This window comes from Petromyzon marinus, chromosome 75 (genome assembly GCF_048934315.1).
Source record: "Petromyzon marinus isolate PM22_M1 ecotype Great Lakes invasive population chromosome 75, UKy_Petmar_22M1.pri1.0, whole genome shotgun sequence".
Classification (NCBI taxonomy): Eukaryota; Metazoa; Chordata; class Hyperoartia; order Petromyzontiformes; family Petromyzontidae; genus Petromyzon; species Petromyzon marinus.
This window is the reverse complement of record NC_133741.1, coordinates 4,479,461-4,497,603: the sequence shown is the minus strand read 5'-3', so window position 1 is coordinate 4,497,603 and position 18,143 is coordinate 4,479,461. Positions and strand designations below refer to the sequence as shown.

Here is an 18,143-nt window from a genome sequence, read left to right as displayed (position 1 = left end):
GACAGGGGGACAGGGGGAGAGACAGGGGGACAGGGAGAGAGACAGGGGGACAGGGAGACAGGGGGACAGGGAGAGAGACAGGGAGACAGGGGGACAGGGGGAGAGACAGGGGGACAGGGAGAGACAGGGAGAGAGACAGGGGGACAGGGAGACAGGGAGACAGGGAGAGAGACAGGGAGACAGGGGGACAGGGAGAGAGACAGGGGGACAGGGAGAGAGACAGGGAGAGAGACAGGGGGACAGGGAGACAGGGAGACAGGGAGAGAGACAGGGAGACAGGGGGACAGGGAGAGAGACAGGGGGACAGGGGGAGAGACAGGGGGACAGGGAGACAGGGAGAGACAGGGAGACAGGGAGAGAGACAGGGGGACAGGGGGAGAGACAGGGGGACAGGGAGACAGGGAGAGACAGGGAGACAGGGAGAGAGACAGGGGGACAGGGGGAGAGACAGGGGGACAGGGAGACAGGGAGAGACAGGGAGACAGGGAGAGAGACAGGGGGACAGGGGGAGAGACAGGGGGACAGGGAGACAGGGAGAGACAGGGAGACAGGGAGAGAGACAGGGGGACAGGGGGAGAGACAGGGGGACAGGGAGACAGGGAGAGACAGGGAGACAGGGAGAGAGACAGGGGGACAGGGGGAGAGACAGGGGGACAGGGAGACAGGGAGAGACAGGGAGACAGGGAGAGAGACAGGGGGACAGGGAGACAGGGGGACAGGGAGACAGGGAGACAGGGAGAGAGACAGGGGGACAGGGAGAGAGACAGGGGGACAGGGAGACAGGGGGACAGGGGGAGAGACAGGGGGGGGGGACAGGGAGACAGGGGGACAGGGAGAGAGACAGGGGGACAGGGAGAGACAGGGAGAGAGACAGGGGGACAGGGGGAGAGACAGGGGGACAGGGAGAGAGACAGGGGGACAGGGAGACAGGGGGACAGGGAGAGAGACAGGGAGACAGGGGGACAGGGGGAGAGACAGGGGGACAGGGAGAGACAGGGAGAGAGACAGGGGGACAGGGAGACAGGGAGACAGGGAGAGAGACAGGGAGACAGGGGGACAGGGAGAGAGACAGGGGGACAGGGAGAGAGACAGGGAGAGAGACAGGGGGACAGGGAGACAGGGAGACAGGGAGAGAGACAGGGAGACAGGGGGACAGGGAGAGAGACAGGGGGACAGGGAGACAGGGAGAGAGACAGGGGGACAGGGAGACAGGGGGACAGGGAGAGAGACAGGGGGACAGGGAGACAGGGAGAGAGACAGGGGGACAGGGAGACAGGGGGACAGACAGGGAGACAGGGAGAGAGACAGGGGGACAGGGAGACAGGGGGACAGGGGGACAGGGGGAGAGACAGCGGGACAGGGAGAGAGGGAGAGAGACAGGGAGAGAGACAGGGAGAGAGGGAGACAGGGGGACAGGGAAACAGGGAGACAGGGGGACAGGGAGAGAGACAGGGGGACAGGGAGAGAGGGAGAGAGACAGGGAGAGAGACAGGGAGAGAGGGAGACAGGGGGACAGGGAGACAGGGAGAGAGACAGGGAGAGAGACAGGGGGACAGGGAGAGAGACAGGGGGACAGGGAGAGAGACAGTGAGAGAGACAGGGAGAGAGACAGGGGGACAGGGAGAGAGGGAGAGAGACAGGGAGACAGGGAGACAGGGAGAGAGACAGGGAGACAGGGGGACAGGGAGACAGGGAGAGAGACAGGGAGACAGGGAGACAGGGAGACAGGGAGAGACAGCGGGACAGGGAGAGAGGGAGACAGGGAGAGAGACAGGGAGAGAGGGAGACAGACAGGGAGAGAGACAGGGAGGCAGGGAGAGAGACAGGGGGACAGGGAGAGAGACAGTGAGAGAGACAGGGAGAGAGACAGGGGGACAGGGGGACAGGGAGACAGGGGGACAGGGAGAGAGGGAGAGAGACAGGGGGACAGGGGGAGAGAGACAGGGAGACAGGGAGAGAGACAGGGAGACAGACAGGGAGACAGGGAGAGAGACAGAGAGAGAGACAGGGAGACAGGGAGACAGGGAGACAGGGAGAGAGACAGGGTGACAGGGAGAGAGACAGGGAGACAGGGAGAGAGGGAGAGAGACAGGGAGAGAGGGAGAGAGAGGGAGAGAGACAGGGAGACAGGGAGACAGGGAGAGAGACAGGGAGAGAGACAGGGAGACAGGGAGAGAGACAGCGAGAGAGACAGGGAGACAGGGAGAGAGACAGGGAGACAGGGAGACAGGGAGAGAGACAGGGAGACAGGGAGATAGGGAGAGAGACAGGGAGACAGGGAGAGAGACAGGGAGACAGGGAGACAGACAGGGAGACAGGGAGACAGGGAGAGAGACAGGGAGACAGGGAGAGAGACAGGGAGAGAGACAGGGAGACAGGGAGAGAGACAGGGAGACAGGGAGAGAGACAGGGAGACAGGGAGACAGGGAGAGAGACAGGGAGACAGGGAGACAGGGAGAGAGACAGGGAGACAGGGAGACAGGGAGAGAGACAGGGAGACAGGGAGAGAGACAGCGAGAGAGACAGGGAGACAGGGAGAGAGACAGGGAGACAGGGAGACAGGGAGAGAGACAGGGAGACAGGGAGATAGGGAGAGAGACAGGGAGACAGGGAGACAGGGAGAGAGACAGGGAGACAGGGAGACAGACAGGGAGACAGGGAGACAGGGAGAGAGACAGGGAGACAGGGAGAGAGACAGGGAGAGAGACAGGGAGACAGGGAGAGAGACAGGGAGACAGGGAGACAGGGAGAGAGACAGGGAGACAGGGAGAGAGACAGGGAGACAGGGAGAGAGACAGACAGCGTGTGGGTGAGTGGGTGGGTGAGTGTGTGGGTGAGTGAGTGAGTGGGTGAGTGTGTGGGTGAGTGAGTGGGTGAGTGAGTGGGTGAGTGAGTGGGTGAGTGAGTGAGTGAGTGGGTGAGTGAGTGAGTGAGTGGGTGAGTGAGTGGGTGAGTGAGTGAGTGGGTGAGTGAGTGGGTGAGTGAGTGAGTGGGTGAGTGTGTGGGTGAGTGAGTGGGTGAGTGAGTGGGTGAGTGAGTGAGTGGGTGAGTGAGTGAGTGGGTGAGTGAGTGAGTGAGTGGCTGGGTGGGTGAGTGAGTGAGTGGGTGAGTGTGTGGGTGAGCGTGTGGGTGAGCGTGTGGGTGAGCGTGTGGGTGAGTGAGTGGGTGAGTGAGTGAGTGAGTGGCTTGGTGGGTGAGTGAGTGAGTGGGTGAGTGAGTGGGTGAGTGGGTGAGTGAGTGGGTGGGTGAGTGGGTGGGTGAGCGGGTGAGTGAGTGGGTGAGTGGGTGAGTGAGTGGGTGGGTGAGTGGGTGGGTGAGCGGGTGAGTGAGTGGGTGAGTGGGTGGGTGAGCGGGTGAGTGAGTGGGTGAGTGAGTGAGTGAGTGGGTGAGTGAGTGGGTGGGTGAGTGGGTGGGTGAGTGGGTGGGTGAGTGGGTGGGTGAGTGAGTGGGTGAGTGGTTGAGTGAGCGTGTGGGTGAGTGAGTGGGTGAGTGAGTGGGTGAGTGAGTGGGTGAGCGTGTGAGTGAGTGGCTGGGTGGGTGAGTGGGTGAGTGAGTGGCTGGGTGGGTGAGTGGGTGAGTGAGTGGGTGGGTGAGTGTGTGGGTGAGCGTGTGGGTGAGCGTGTGGAGTCACCCGCGTAGGGGAGTGGTGAGTCTTTGTCGAGGGCAGTGAGGGGTGGGCTGAGCACCACCTCCTGGTCGTGCTCAGCATCCTCACTCACCACCCCGTGGTAGACAGATTCCAGCCACGGCTTGTGCCGGTTCACTGCAGGCGACAGATCGAGAGACACACACACACACAGACACACAGACACACACACACAGACACACACATACACACAGACACATACACATACACACACAGACACACACACAGACACACACACACACAGACACACACACACAGACACACACACACACAACAACAACAATCGCCATTCGCCACTAAGTGGCAGTGACGTCACCACGACGCTTGTGCCAGGCTATGTGCACCTTGAGGCCACGTGAAGTGTCGAACGCCCGCTGACAGGAGGTTACGGGGCAGACCCAGCAGGTGCCACGGGTCGACTGACTGAGATGACTGGCTGATGCACCACCTGTGCCCCCTACTGTGCCAACCCGCTGTGCTTTAGCCACCCGGCGCTCCGCTCGTTGTTGTGAGCCTCGCTCCTCCACCCTCCGTTGTTGTTGGAGGGCGACTGCCTCCATCTGCCCAGTAGCATCCTTCACGAGCCTCCTCCACAGAGGCCGATCTTGACACCGCTGGTACCAGTCATCGGCAAGTCCACTCAGCTCCACGTCCTCCTGTACCACATCACTCCATCTCTTCTCTAGCCCGTGCCGCGCCCGCTTAGCTCCCTCGATCCGGCCGAACAAAAGTTGTTTAGGCTTGCGGTGGCTGGGCATGTGGGCTACATGACCCAGCCATCGCAGCCTTGCCCGCCGGAGGAGCTCACCGATGGGACCTTGCCCAGATCTTTAAAGGATTTGTCAGCTCAATACACAATCCAGTCTGGTTAAACCCAGGATGGATCGTAGGCAGGCCAGCCTAAATGTTTCTAACCGGCGAAGATGTTCCATTAGGGGGGTCCACGTTTCGCAAGCGTAGAGAAGGGAGGGAATGACCGTGGCCGAGAAGACCTGAAGCTTAGTGCGGAGCGACAGACCAGGTAGCTTCCACACAGCGTTACGCAACCGATGAAAAGATATAGCCGCTCAACTAAATCGGAGTGAGACTTCTGCTGTTAAACTGGAGCCGGTCATAAGCACACTGCCAAGGTATGGGAAACTCTCCACTCTCTCCACAACTGCCCCATCACCGATTGGGAGTTGTGGGGGTGGAGTGTCCGATGGTACAAAATACCCAGGCAGGTGCTTAGTTTTGGTGGGGCTGATGGTAAGGCCCCACCTCTTAGTGGCACGCTCCAGTCTCAGCAGAAGCGTCTCCAACTCCTCCTCTGAATGAGCAGCTATTACCAAATCATCGGCATACATAACGTGGTTGAGCAATAGGGAGCCATCCCTTGACCGCACCTGGGCATCGATCAGCCTCCCATTATATCTGTACCATATGGAGATTCCCCCGGTACAGCTATTGAAGGCTTCACGAACTACGTGGTCAAAATAGATGTTAAATAATGTGGGAGCCAGAGGACATCCCTGTCGCACCCCAAGGTGTACAGGGAATGGCTCCGACTCCCGGCCACGTAGTTTTACCCGGGCCCACTCACCATCATGAAGGTCCTTAATGATCGTGAGCAGAGGGTCAAGGACTCGGAAAGCACGAAGAACAACCCAGCTTGTAATTACATTCAGCTCACCATGCTAATACATTGTACCGTTTGTAATAACATTCAGCTGACCATGCTAATGCATTGTACGATTTGTAATTACATTCAGATGGACCATGCTAATGCATTGTACGGTTTGTAATAACATTCACCTGACAATGCTAATGCATTGTACGGTTTGTAATAACATTCAGCTCACCATGCTAATGCATTGTACCGTTTGTAATAACAGCTGGACCATGCTAATGCATTGTACCGTTTGTAATAACAGCTGGACCATGCTAATGCATTGTACGGTTTGTAATAACATTCAGCTGACCATGCTCATGCATTGTACGGTTTGTAATAACATTCAGCTGGACCATGCTAATGCATTGTATGGTTTGTAATAACATTCAGCTGGACCATGCCAATTCATTGTAAGATTTGTAATAACATTCAGCTGACCATGCTAATGCATTGTACGGTTTGTAATTACATTCAGCTGGAGCATGCTAATGCATTGTACGGTTTGTAATAACATTCAGCTGACCATGCTAATGCATTGAACGGTTTGTAATAACATTCATCTGGATCATGCTAATGCATTGTACGGTTTGTAATAACATTCAGCTGGACCATGCTAATGCATTGTACGGTTTGTAATAACATTCAGCTGGACCATGCCAATTCATTGTAAGGTTTGTAATAACATTCAGCTGACCATGCTAATGCAATGTACGGTTTGTAATTACATTCAGCTGGACCATGCTAATGCATTGTACGGTTTGCAATAACATTCAGCTGACCATGCTAATGCATTGAACGGTTTGTAATAACATTCATCTGGATCATGCTAATGCATTGTACGGTTTGTAATAACATTCAGCTGGACCATGCTAATGCATTGTACGGTTTGTAATAACATTCAGCTGGACAATGCTAATGCATTGTACGGTTTGTAATAACATTCAGCTGACCATACTAATGCATTGTACGGTTTGTAATGACATTCAGCTGGAACATGCTAATGCATTGTACCGTTTGTAATAACAGTCAGCTGGACCATGCTAATGCATTGTACGGTTTGTAGTAACATTCAGCTGGACCGTGCTAATGCATTGTACGGTTTGTAATAACATTCAGCTGACCATGCTAATGCATTGTACGGTTTGTAATAACATTCAGCTGGGCCATGATAATGCATTGTACGGTTTGTCATAACATTCAGCTGGGCTTTGATAATGCATTATATGGTTTGTAATTCGTGTGATATTCATTGCCTATCTATTGTACGATCTTCAATGCGACGTCCATTACGCATTTACGCTTATCCATTGTACATTTTACAATACTGCTTTGCGATTGTAAATGGTACGACGGATAAGGGGCTGCGCCGCTGCTTATCCATTGCACGAAATTCGAATTGAGAATAGCGATTGTAAATGGTAATTCAGACAAGCGAGAATTTGCTGACGCTTTAGAAAGCGTAGCGCGGATAGGTCGGCGCAATTGTAAATGCCATCACGCACAAGCAGGGTCGCCTGAAATCGCCCGGCGCTTTAAAACAATCAGCTGCTTACGTCACTGTCACGACGACGGTGGTGGTGATGTGGGTCTCTATGAGTCTCTGTGGGTCTCTGTGGGTCTCTTTGGGTCTCTATGGGTCTCTGTGGGTCTCTATGAGTGTGGGTCTCTCTGGGTCTATGTGGGTCTCTGTGGGTCTCTATGGGTCTCTGTGGGTGTGGGTCTCTATGGGTCTCTATGGGTCTCTATGGGTCTCTGTGGGTCTCTATGGGTCTCTATGGGTCTCTATGGGTCTCTGTGGGTCTCTGTGGGTCTCTGTGGGTCTCTCTGGGTGTGGGTCTCTGTGGGTCTCTGTGGGTCTCTGTGGGTCTCTATGAGTCTCTGTGGGTCTCTGTGGGTCTCTGTGGGTCTCTGTGGGTCTCTGTGGGTCTCTGTGGGTCTCTATGGGTCTCTATGGGTCTCTGTGGGTCTCTATGAGTGTGGGTCTCTCTGGGTCTATGTGGGTCTCTGTGGGTCTCTGTGGGTCTCTTTGGGTCTCTATGGGTCTCTGTGGGTCTCTATGAGTGTGGGTCTCTCTGGGTCTATGTGGGTCTCTGTGGGTCTCTATGGGTCTCTGTGGGTGTGGGTCTCTATGGGTCTCTATGGGTCTCTATGGGTCTCTGTGGGTCTCTATGGGTCTCTATGGGTCTCTATGGGTCTCTGTGGGTCTCTGTGGGTCTCTGTGGGTCTCTCTGGGTGTGGGTCTCTGTGGGTCTCTGTGGGTCTCTGTGGGTCTCTATGAGTCTCTGTGGGTCTCTGTGGGTCTCTGTGGGTCTCTGTGGGTCTCTGTGGGTCTCTGTGGGTCTCTATGGGTCTCTGTGGGTCTCTATGGGTCTCTGTGGGTCTCTATGAGTGTGGGTCTCTATGAGGCTCTATGAGTGTGGGTCTCTATGAGTGTGGGTGGTCTATGGGTCTCTGTGGGTCTCTATGAGTGTGAGTCTCTACGAGTGTGGGTGGTCTATGGGTCTCTATTAGTGTGGGTCTCTATGGGTCTCTATGAGTGTGAGTCTCTATGAGTGTGGGTGGTCTATGGGTCTCTATGAGTGTGGGTCTCTATGCGCCTCTGTGAGTGTGGGTCTCTATGAGTGTGGGTCTCTATGAGTGTGGGTCTCTATGGGTCTCTGTGAGTGTGGGTCTCTATGGGTCTCTATGAGTGTGGGTCTCTATGAGTGTGGGTCTCTATGAGTGTGGGTCTCTATGGGTCTCTATGGGTGTGGGTCTCTATGAGTGTGGGTCTCTATGGGTCTCTGTGAGTCTCTGTGAGTCTGGTGAGATGGTAATCGACTAATTTGCGTGAAGGCCTTTTCACGCAAACCCTATCGTGGTTTGCGTTGTTGGTTGACATTAACGAGCAATCAAATTTAATTAAGTAATCGATTGACAATTAATCGATTAATTAATTACCTAAGACACGCCCCCACCCGCGGCACCTATCCAGTGTACGTTATTCAATGACAGTCGCCGCACAGGCGCGCTTATCAAGACTACGGTTTACAATCGAGGAGGGTGGAGTGTTCATTGTAAAACGCACAACGGACAGGTCCGTGAATTGACGATTAAACAGAGTTGACCTGCTACCAGGCCCTCAGAGAGACCCACACTCACACAGACCCATAGAGACCCACACTCATAGAGACCCACACTCATAGAGACCCACAGAGACCCACACTCATAGAGACCCACACTCATAGAGACCCACACTCATAGAGACCCACACTCATAGAGACCCACACTCATAGAGACCCACAGAGACCCACACTCATAGAGACCCACACTCATAGAGACCCACACTCATAGAGACTTACAGAGACCCACACTCATAGAGACCCACACAGACCCACACTCATAGAGACCCAGACTCATAGAGACCCACACTCATAGAGACCCAGACTCATAGAGACCCACACTCATAGAGACCCACACTCATAGAGACCCACACTCATAGAGACTCACAGAGACCCACACTCATAGAGACCCACACAGACCCACACTCATAGAGACCCACACAGACCCACACTCATAGAGACCCACACAGACCCACACTCATAGAGACCCACACTCATAGAGACCCACACAGACCCACACTCATAGAGACCCACACTCATAGAGACCCACACTCATAGAGACCCACACAGACCCACACTCATAGAGACCCAGACTCATAGAGACCCACACTCATAGAGACCCACACTCATAGAGACCCACACTCATAGAGACTCACAGAGACCCACACTCATAGAGACCCACACAGACCCACACTCATAGAGACCCACACAGACCCACACTCATAGAGACCCACACTCATAGAGACCCACACTCATAGAGACTTACAGAGACCCACACTCATAGAGACCCACACAGACCCACACTCATAGAGACCCACACAGACCCACACTCATAGAGACCCACACTCATAGAGACCCACACAGACCCACACTCATAGAGACCCAGACTCATAGAGACCCACACTCATAGAGACCCACACTCATAGAGACCCACACTCATAGAGACTCACAGAGACCCACACTCATAGAGACCCACACAGACCCACACTCATAGAGACCCACACAGACCCACACTCATAGAGACCCACACTCATAGAGACCCACACAGACCCACACTCATAGAGACCCACACTCATAGAGACCCACACTCATAGAGACCCACACAGACCCACACTCATAGAGACCCAGACTCATAGAGACCCACACTCATAAAGACCCACACTCATAGAGACCCACACTCATAGAGACCCACACTCATAGAGACCCACACTCATAGAGACTCACAGAGACCCACACTCATAGAGACCCACACTCATAGAGACCCATACTCATAGAGACCCACACTCATAGAGACCCACACTCATAGAGACCCACACTCATAGAGACCCACAGAGACCCACACTCATAGAGACCCACACTCATAGAGACCCACACTCATAGAGACTTACAGAGACCCACACTCATAGAGACCCACACAGACCCACACTCATAGAGACCCAGACTCATAGAGACCCACACTCATAGAGACCCAGACTCATAGAGACCCACACTCATAGAGACCCACACTCATAGAGACCCACACTCATAGAGACTCACAGAGACCCACACTCATAGAGACCCACACAGACCCACACTCATAGAGACCCACACAGACCCACACTCATAGAGACCCACACTCATAGAGACCCACACAGACCCACACTCATAGAGACCCACACTCATAGAGACCCACACTCATAGAGACCCACACAGACCCACACTCATAGAGACCCAGACTCATAGAGACCCACACTCATAGAGACCCACACTCATAGAGACCCACACTCATAGAGACTCACAGAGACCCACACTCATAGAGACCCACACAGACCCACACTCATAGAGACCCACACAGACCCACACTCATAGAGACCCACACAGACCCACACTCATAGAGACCCACACTCATAGAGACTTACAGAGACCCACACTCATAGAGACCCACACAGACCCACACTCATAGAGACCCACACAGACCCACACTCATAGAGACCCACACTCATAGAGACCCACACAGACCCACACTCATAGAGACCCAGACTCATAGAGACCCACACTCATAGAGACCCACACTCATAGAGACCCACACTCATAGAGACTCACAGAGACCCACACTCATAGAGACCCACACAGACCCACACTCATAGAGACCCACACAGACCCACACTCATAGAGACCCACACTCATAGAGACCCACACAGACCCACACTCATAGAGACCCACACTCATAGAGACCCACACTCATAGAGACCCACACAGACCCACACTCATAGAGACCCAGACTCATAGAGACCCACACTCATAGAGACCCACACTCATAGAGACCCACACTCATAGAGACCCACACTCATAGAGACCCACACTCATAGAGACTCACAGAGACCCACACTCATAGAGACCCACACAGACCTACACTCATAGAGACCCACACAGACCCACACTCATAGAGACCCACACTCATAGAGACCCACACAGACCCACACTCATAGAGACCCACACTCATAGAGACCCACACTCATAGAGATCCACACAGACCCACACTCATAGAGACCCACAGAGACCCACAATCATAGAGACCCATAGAGACCCACACTCATAGAGACCCACACAGACCCACACTCATAGAGACCCACACAGACCCACACTCATAGAGAACCACACAGACCCACACTCATAGAGACCCACAGAGACCCACACTCATAGAGACCCACAGAGACCCACACTCATAGAGACCCATAGAGACCCACACTCATAGAGACCCATAGAGACCCACACTCATAGAGACCCACACAGACCCACAATCATAGAGACCCACACTCATAGAGACCCACACTTATAGAGACCCACATTCATAGAGACCCACAGAGACTCACATCCATAGAGACCCACACCCATAGAGACCCACACCCATAGAGACCCACACCCATAGAGACCCACACTCATAGAGACCCACAAAGACCCACACTCATAGAGACCCACAACTCACAGAGACTCATAGAGACCCACACTCATAGAGACCCACACTCATAGAGACCCACACAGACCCACACTCATAGAGACCCACACTCATAGAGACCCACACTCATAGAGACCCACACTCATAGAGACTCACAGAGACCCACACTCATAGAGACCCACACAGACCCACACTCATAGAGACCCACACAGACCCACACTCATAGAGACCCACACTCATAGAGACCCACACTCATAGAGACTTACAGAGACCCACACTCATAGAGACCCACACAGACCCACACTCATAGAGACCCACACAGACCCACACTCATAGAGACCCACACTCATAGAGACCCACACAGACCCACACTCATAGAAACCCAGACTCATAGAGACCCACACTCATAGAGACCCACACTCATAGAGACCCACACTCATAGAGACTCACAGAGACCCACACTCATAGAGACCCACACAGACCCACACTCATAGAGACCCACACAGACCCACACTCATAGAGACCCACACTCATAGAGACCCACACAGACCCACACTCATAGAGACCCACACTCATAGAGACCCACACTCATAGAGACCCACACAGACCCACACTCATAGAGACCCAGACTCATAGAGACCCACACTCATAGAGACCCACACTCATAGAGACCCACACTCATAGAGACTCACAGAGACCCACACTCATAGAGACCCACACAGACCTACACTCATAGAGACCCACACAGACCCACACTCATAGAGACCCACACTCATAGAGACCCACACAGACCCACACTCATAGAGACCCACACTCATAGAGACCCACACTCATAGAGACCCACACAGACCCACACTCATAGAGACCCACAGAGACCCACAATCATAGAGACCCATAGAGACCCACACTCATAGAGACCCACACAGACCCACACTCATAGAGACCCACACAGACCCACACTCATAGAGAACCACACAGACCCACACTCATAGAGACCCACACTCATAGAGACCCACACTCATAGAGACCCACACTCATAGAGACCCACACAGACCCACACTCATAGAGACCCACAGAGACCCACAATCATAGAGACCCATAGAGACCCACACTCATAGAGACCCACACAGACCCACACTCATAGAGAACCACACAGACCCACACTCATAGAGACCCACACTCATAGAGACCCACACTCATAGAGACCCACACTCATAGAGACCCACACAGACCCACACTCATAGAGACCCACAGAGACCCACAATCATAGAGACCCATAGAGACCCACACTCATAGAGACCCACACAGACCCACACTCATAGAGACCCACACAGACCCACACTCATAGAGACCCACACTCATAGAGACCCACACAGACCCACACTCATAGAGACCCATAGAGACCCACACTCATAGAAACCCACACAGACCCACAATCATAGAGACCCATAGAGACCCACACTCATAGAGACCCACACTCATAGAGACCCACATTCATAGAGACCCACAGAGACTCACACCCATAGAGACCCACACCCATAGAGACCCACACCCATAGAGACCCACACCCATAGAGACCCACACTCATAGAGACCCACAAAGACCCACACTCATAGAGACCCACAACTCACAGAGACTCATAGAGACCCACACTCATAGAGACCCACAGAGACCCACATTCACAGAGACCCACAGAGATCCATACTCATAGACCTATAGAGAAACCTCCTGTAGACCAGGCGAGGTAATCAACATCTCACAGGGTCCGGGATCGAACCCACGACCTCCTGTAGACCAAACGAGGTAGTCAACATCTCACAGGGTCCAGGATCGAACCCACGACCTCCTGTAGGCCAAGCGAGGTAGTCAACATCTCACAGGGTCCAGGATCGAACCCACGACCTCATGTATACCAGGCGAGGTAGTCAACATCTTACAGGGTCCAGAATCGAACCCACGACCTCCTGTATACCAGGCGAGGTAGTCAACATCTCACAGGGTCCAGGATCGAACCCACGACCTCCTGTACACCAGGCGAGGTAGTCAACATCTCACAGGGTCCAGGATCGAACCCACGACCTCCTGTACACCAGGCGAGGTAGTCAACATCTCACAGGGTCCGGGATCAAACCCACGACCTCCTGTAGACCAGCCGAGGTAGTCAACATCTCACAGGGTCCGGGATCGAACCCACGACCTCCTGTAGGCCAGGCGAGGTAGTCAACATCTCACAGGGTCCAGGATCGAACCCACGACCTCCTGTATACCAGGCGAGGTAGTCAACATCTCACAGGGTCCAGGATCGAACCCACGACCTCCTGTATACCAGGCGAGGTAGTCAACATCTCACAGGGTCCAGGATCGAACCCACGACCTCCTGTATACCAGGCGAGGTAGTCAACATCTCACAGGGTCCAGGATCGAACCCACGACCTCCTGTATACCAGGCGAGGTAGTCAACATCTCACAGGGTCCAGGATCGAACCCACGACCTCCTGTATACCAGGCGAGGTAGTCAACATCTCACAGGGTCCAGGATCGAACCTACGACCTCATGTATACCAGGCGAGGTAGTCAACATCTCACAGGGTCCAGGATCGAATATCCATTGTAGGTTATCGAACGCGTCGGACGATTGCAAACGGTAGCGCGGATAAGCAACCCCCACCTCAGTACCCCATCAATACCGCATCAGTACCTCAGCGATATCTTATCAATACCTCATCGATATCTTATCAATACCTCATCAGTACCTCATCGATACCTTATGAATACCCCATCAGTATCTCATCAATACCTCATCGATATCTTATCAATACCTCATCAGTACCTCATCGATACCTTATCAATACCCCATCAGTACCTCATCGATATCTCATCGATACCTCATCGATACCTTATCAATACCTTATCAATACCCCATCAGTACCTCATCGATATCTCATCGATACCCCATCAGTACCGCATCGATATCTTATCAATACCCCATCGATATCTCATCGATACCTCATCGATACCTCATCGATACCGCGCTCTAGTCACGATTTGACGTCTTTAAATCTTGCCGTGACATCGCGTTGACGCGCTTATCCATTGTAGGTTATCGAACGCGACGTGCAATTGAAAAAGGTAGCGCGGATAGACACCCACATCTCATCCCATTAGTACCCCATTAATACCTCGTCAACATTTGATCAATACCTCATGGATACCTCATCGATACCTCATGGATACCTCATCGATACCTCATCGATACCTCACCGATACATCGCTGACACCTCGCTAGAGCTAAGATTGTATAACCTTTTTAAATCGCGTGAGACGGATATTGACACGCCCCCATCCATTGTAGGTTATCAAACGGGACGGGCGATTTAAAACGATAGCGCGGATAAGCATCCCCACGTCATGTCATCGATACCTCATCAACGCCGCGCTAGAGCGAAGATTGAACAAATTTAAATCTCGCCGTGACATCGCGTTGACGCACTTATCCATTGTAGGTTATCGAACGGGACGGGCGATTTAAAACGGTAGCGCGGATAAGCATCCCCACGTCATGTCATCGATACCTCATCAACGCCGCGCTAGAGCGAAGCTTGAACAAATTTAAATCTCGCCGTGACATCGCGTTGACGCACTTATCCATTGTAGGTTATCGAACGCGACGTGCAATTGAAAAAGATAGCGCGGGTAGGCAGCCCCACCTCCTCCACCAGCTCGTCCAGCGAACGCCCCAGTTGCTCCGGCCATCATCATCATCATCGTCACCATCATCATCTGCATCACCACCACCATCATCATCTGCATCATCATCACCACCACCATCACCATCAGCAGCTGCAGCTGCTGCTTCCCACTGACGAGATTCCCTCTCTCGCTGGGATTGCTGCAAGGTGGGGGAAGAGCCCCGCCCCCTTAACCCCTCCCTCTACCCCCTTAACCCCTCTCTCTACCCTCTTAACCCCTCCCTCTACCCCCTTAACCCCTCTCTCTAGCCCCTCTCTCTAGCCCCCTCTCTACCCCCTTAACCCCTCTCTACCTCCACCCCCTCTCTACCCCCCTCTCTACCCCCCTCTCTACCCCCTCTCTACCCCCTTAACCCCTCTCTACCCCCCTCTCTACCCCCTCTCTACCCCCTTAACCCCTCTCTACCCCCCTCTCTACCCCCTTAACCCCTCTCTCTACCCCCTCTCTCTACCCCCTCTCTCTACCCCCTCTCTACCCCCTCTCTACCCCCTCTCTACCCCCTTAACCCCTCTCTACCTCCACCCCCTCTCTACCCCCCTCTCTACCCCCTCTCTACTCCCTCTCTACCCCCTCCCTCTACCCCCTCTCTACCCCCTCTCTCTACCCCCTCTCTCTACCCCCTTTCTACCCCCTTAACCCCTCCCTCTACCCCCTCTCTACCCCCTCTCTACCCCCTTTCTACCCCCTTAACCCCTCCCTCTACCCCCTCTCTACCCCCTCTCTACCCCCTTTCTACCCCCTTAACCCCTTCCTCTACCCCCTCTCTACCCCCTCTCTACCCCCGTTACCCCTTCCTCTACCCCCTCTCTACCCCCTCTCTACCCCCCTCTACCTCTACCCCTACCCCTACCCCTCTACCCCTACCCCTCTACCTCTACCCTTCTACCCCTCTACCCCTACCCCTCTACCCCTACCCCTCTACCTCTACCCCTACCCCTACCCCTCTACCCCTCTACCCCTACCCCTCTACCTCTACCCCTCTACCTCTACCCCTCTACCTCTACCCCTCTACCTCTACCCCTACCCCTCTACCCCTACCCCTCTACCTCTACCCCTCTACCTCTACCCCTACCCCTACCCCTCTACCCCTCTACCTCTACCCCTACCTCTACCCCTCTACCTCTACCCCTACCCCTCTACCCCTACCCCTCTACCTCTACCCCTCTACCTCTACCCCTACCCCTACCCCTCTACCCCTCTACCTCTACCCCTACCCCTACCCCTCTACCCCTCTACCTCTACCCCTACCCCTACCCCTCTACCTCTACCTCTACCCCTACCCCTACCCCTCTACCCCTCTACCCCTCTACCCCTACCCCTCTACCCCTCTACCCCTCTACCCCTACCCCTCTACCCCTACCCCTCTACCTCTACCCCTACCCCTCTACCTCTACCCCTCTACCCCTACCCCTCTACCCCTACCCCTCTACCCCTCTACCCCTACCCCTCTACCCCCTCTACCCCTACCCCTCTACCTCTACCCCTACCCCTCTACCCCCTCTACCCCTACCTCTACCCCTCTACCTCTACCCCTACCCCTCTACCTCTACCCCCCTACCCCTCTACCCCTACCCCTCTACCCCTCTACCCCTACCCCTCTACCTCTACCCCTCTACCTCTCTACCCCTACCCCTCTACCCCTCTACCCCTACCCCTCTACCCCCTCTACCCCTCTACCCCTCTACCTCTACCCCTCTACCCCTACCCCTCTACCCTTCTACCTCTACCCCTCTACCCCTACCCCTCTACCCCTACCCCTCTACCCCTCTACCTCTACCCCTCCCTCTCCCCCCCCCCCTCAACGTCACCGCGCACGACGCTGTGTGCGCGGTGACGTCATCGCGCAACCCCGAGGTGTGTGGAGGGGGGGGTGGAGGCGTGTAGTGACGTCACGAGCATGTTTCTAAACAAACATCAATGACGTCATGGCTGCTCGAGTGCGGTGGTGGGGAAAAGCGTGACGGTATACACAGACAAAGATCCCCCGTGTAGCCTCTAGCAGGCTGTAGGGGCAAGTGCTGTCAGTAGCACCTACACACAGACAAAGATCCCCCGTGCAGCCTCTAGCAGGCTGTAGGGGCAAGTGCTGTCAGTAGCACCTACACACAGACAAAGATCCCCCGTGTAGCCTCTAGCAGGCTGTAGGGGCAAGTGCTGTCAGTAGCGAGTAGCAGCGCCTATGAAGGCTACCGGCACTGTGGCACACACAGAGGGGGTGGATGGCCACCACCACAGAAACACAACCACTCACCTATCCACTAATTTACTCACCCACTCACCTACCCACCCACTCACCTACCCACTCACTCACCTACCCACCCACTCACCTACCCACCCACTCACTCACCTACCCACCCACTCACCCACCTACCCACTCACCTACCTACCCATGACAACCACTCCACCCAACACTATGTAATCATCTCTGCACACTACTAACACGTGAACACACACGCACACATTGTCAAGCATAAATCTCGCTCCTGTTGTGGTGAACATGACAAAATGACGATGACGTTTTAAGAAAAAATATTTTATTTCGTGTGTGAGTGTGAACACACCCACCACTGATTCTCATCATCATCATCACAGCAGCAGCAGCAGCAGCACCACCACCACTACCAACACCACCACCAGCACCACCACCAGCACCACCACCACTACCAACACCACCACCAACACCACCACCAGCACCACCACCACCACTACCAACACCACCACCACCAGCACCACCACCAGCACCACCAGCACCACCACCAACACCACCACTACTACCACCACCAGCACCACCACTACCACCAGCACCACCACTACCACTACCACCAGCACCAACACCACCACCAGCACCACCAGCACCACCAGCACCACCAGCACCACCAGCACCACCACCACCAACACCACCACTACTACCACCACCAGCACCACCACTACCACTACCACCAGCACCACCACCACCACTACCACCAGCACCACCACCACCACTACCACCAGCACCACCACCACCAGCACCACCAATACCACCAACACCACCACTACCACCACCACCACTACCACCACCAC

General features: G+C 54.3%; 1 protein-coding gene across 2 annotated transcripts in view; it reads right to left on the bottom strand.

Moving 5' to 3' along the window:
- Positions 1–15,241, bottom strand: part of LOC116958277 (calsyntenin-1-like) — a 64,881-nt gene extending 49,640 nt beyond the window's left edge. Inside the window, exons 1-2 of one of the 2 annotated variants that reach the window (XM_076056305.1) lie at positions 15,041–15,241; positions 3,632–3,763 (exon numbers count right to left, since the gene is read on the bottom strand). The gene's annotated coding sequence lies outside the window, so the exon portion shown is untranslated. Of the gene's footprint in view, positions 1–3,631; positions 3,764–14,754; positions 15,000–15,040 lie in introns of those variants that run through there. The other variant, XM_076056306.1, reaches the window with a different exon arrangement.
- Between the last annotated feature and the right edge of the window lie 2,902 nt (positions 15,242–18,143).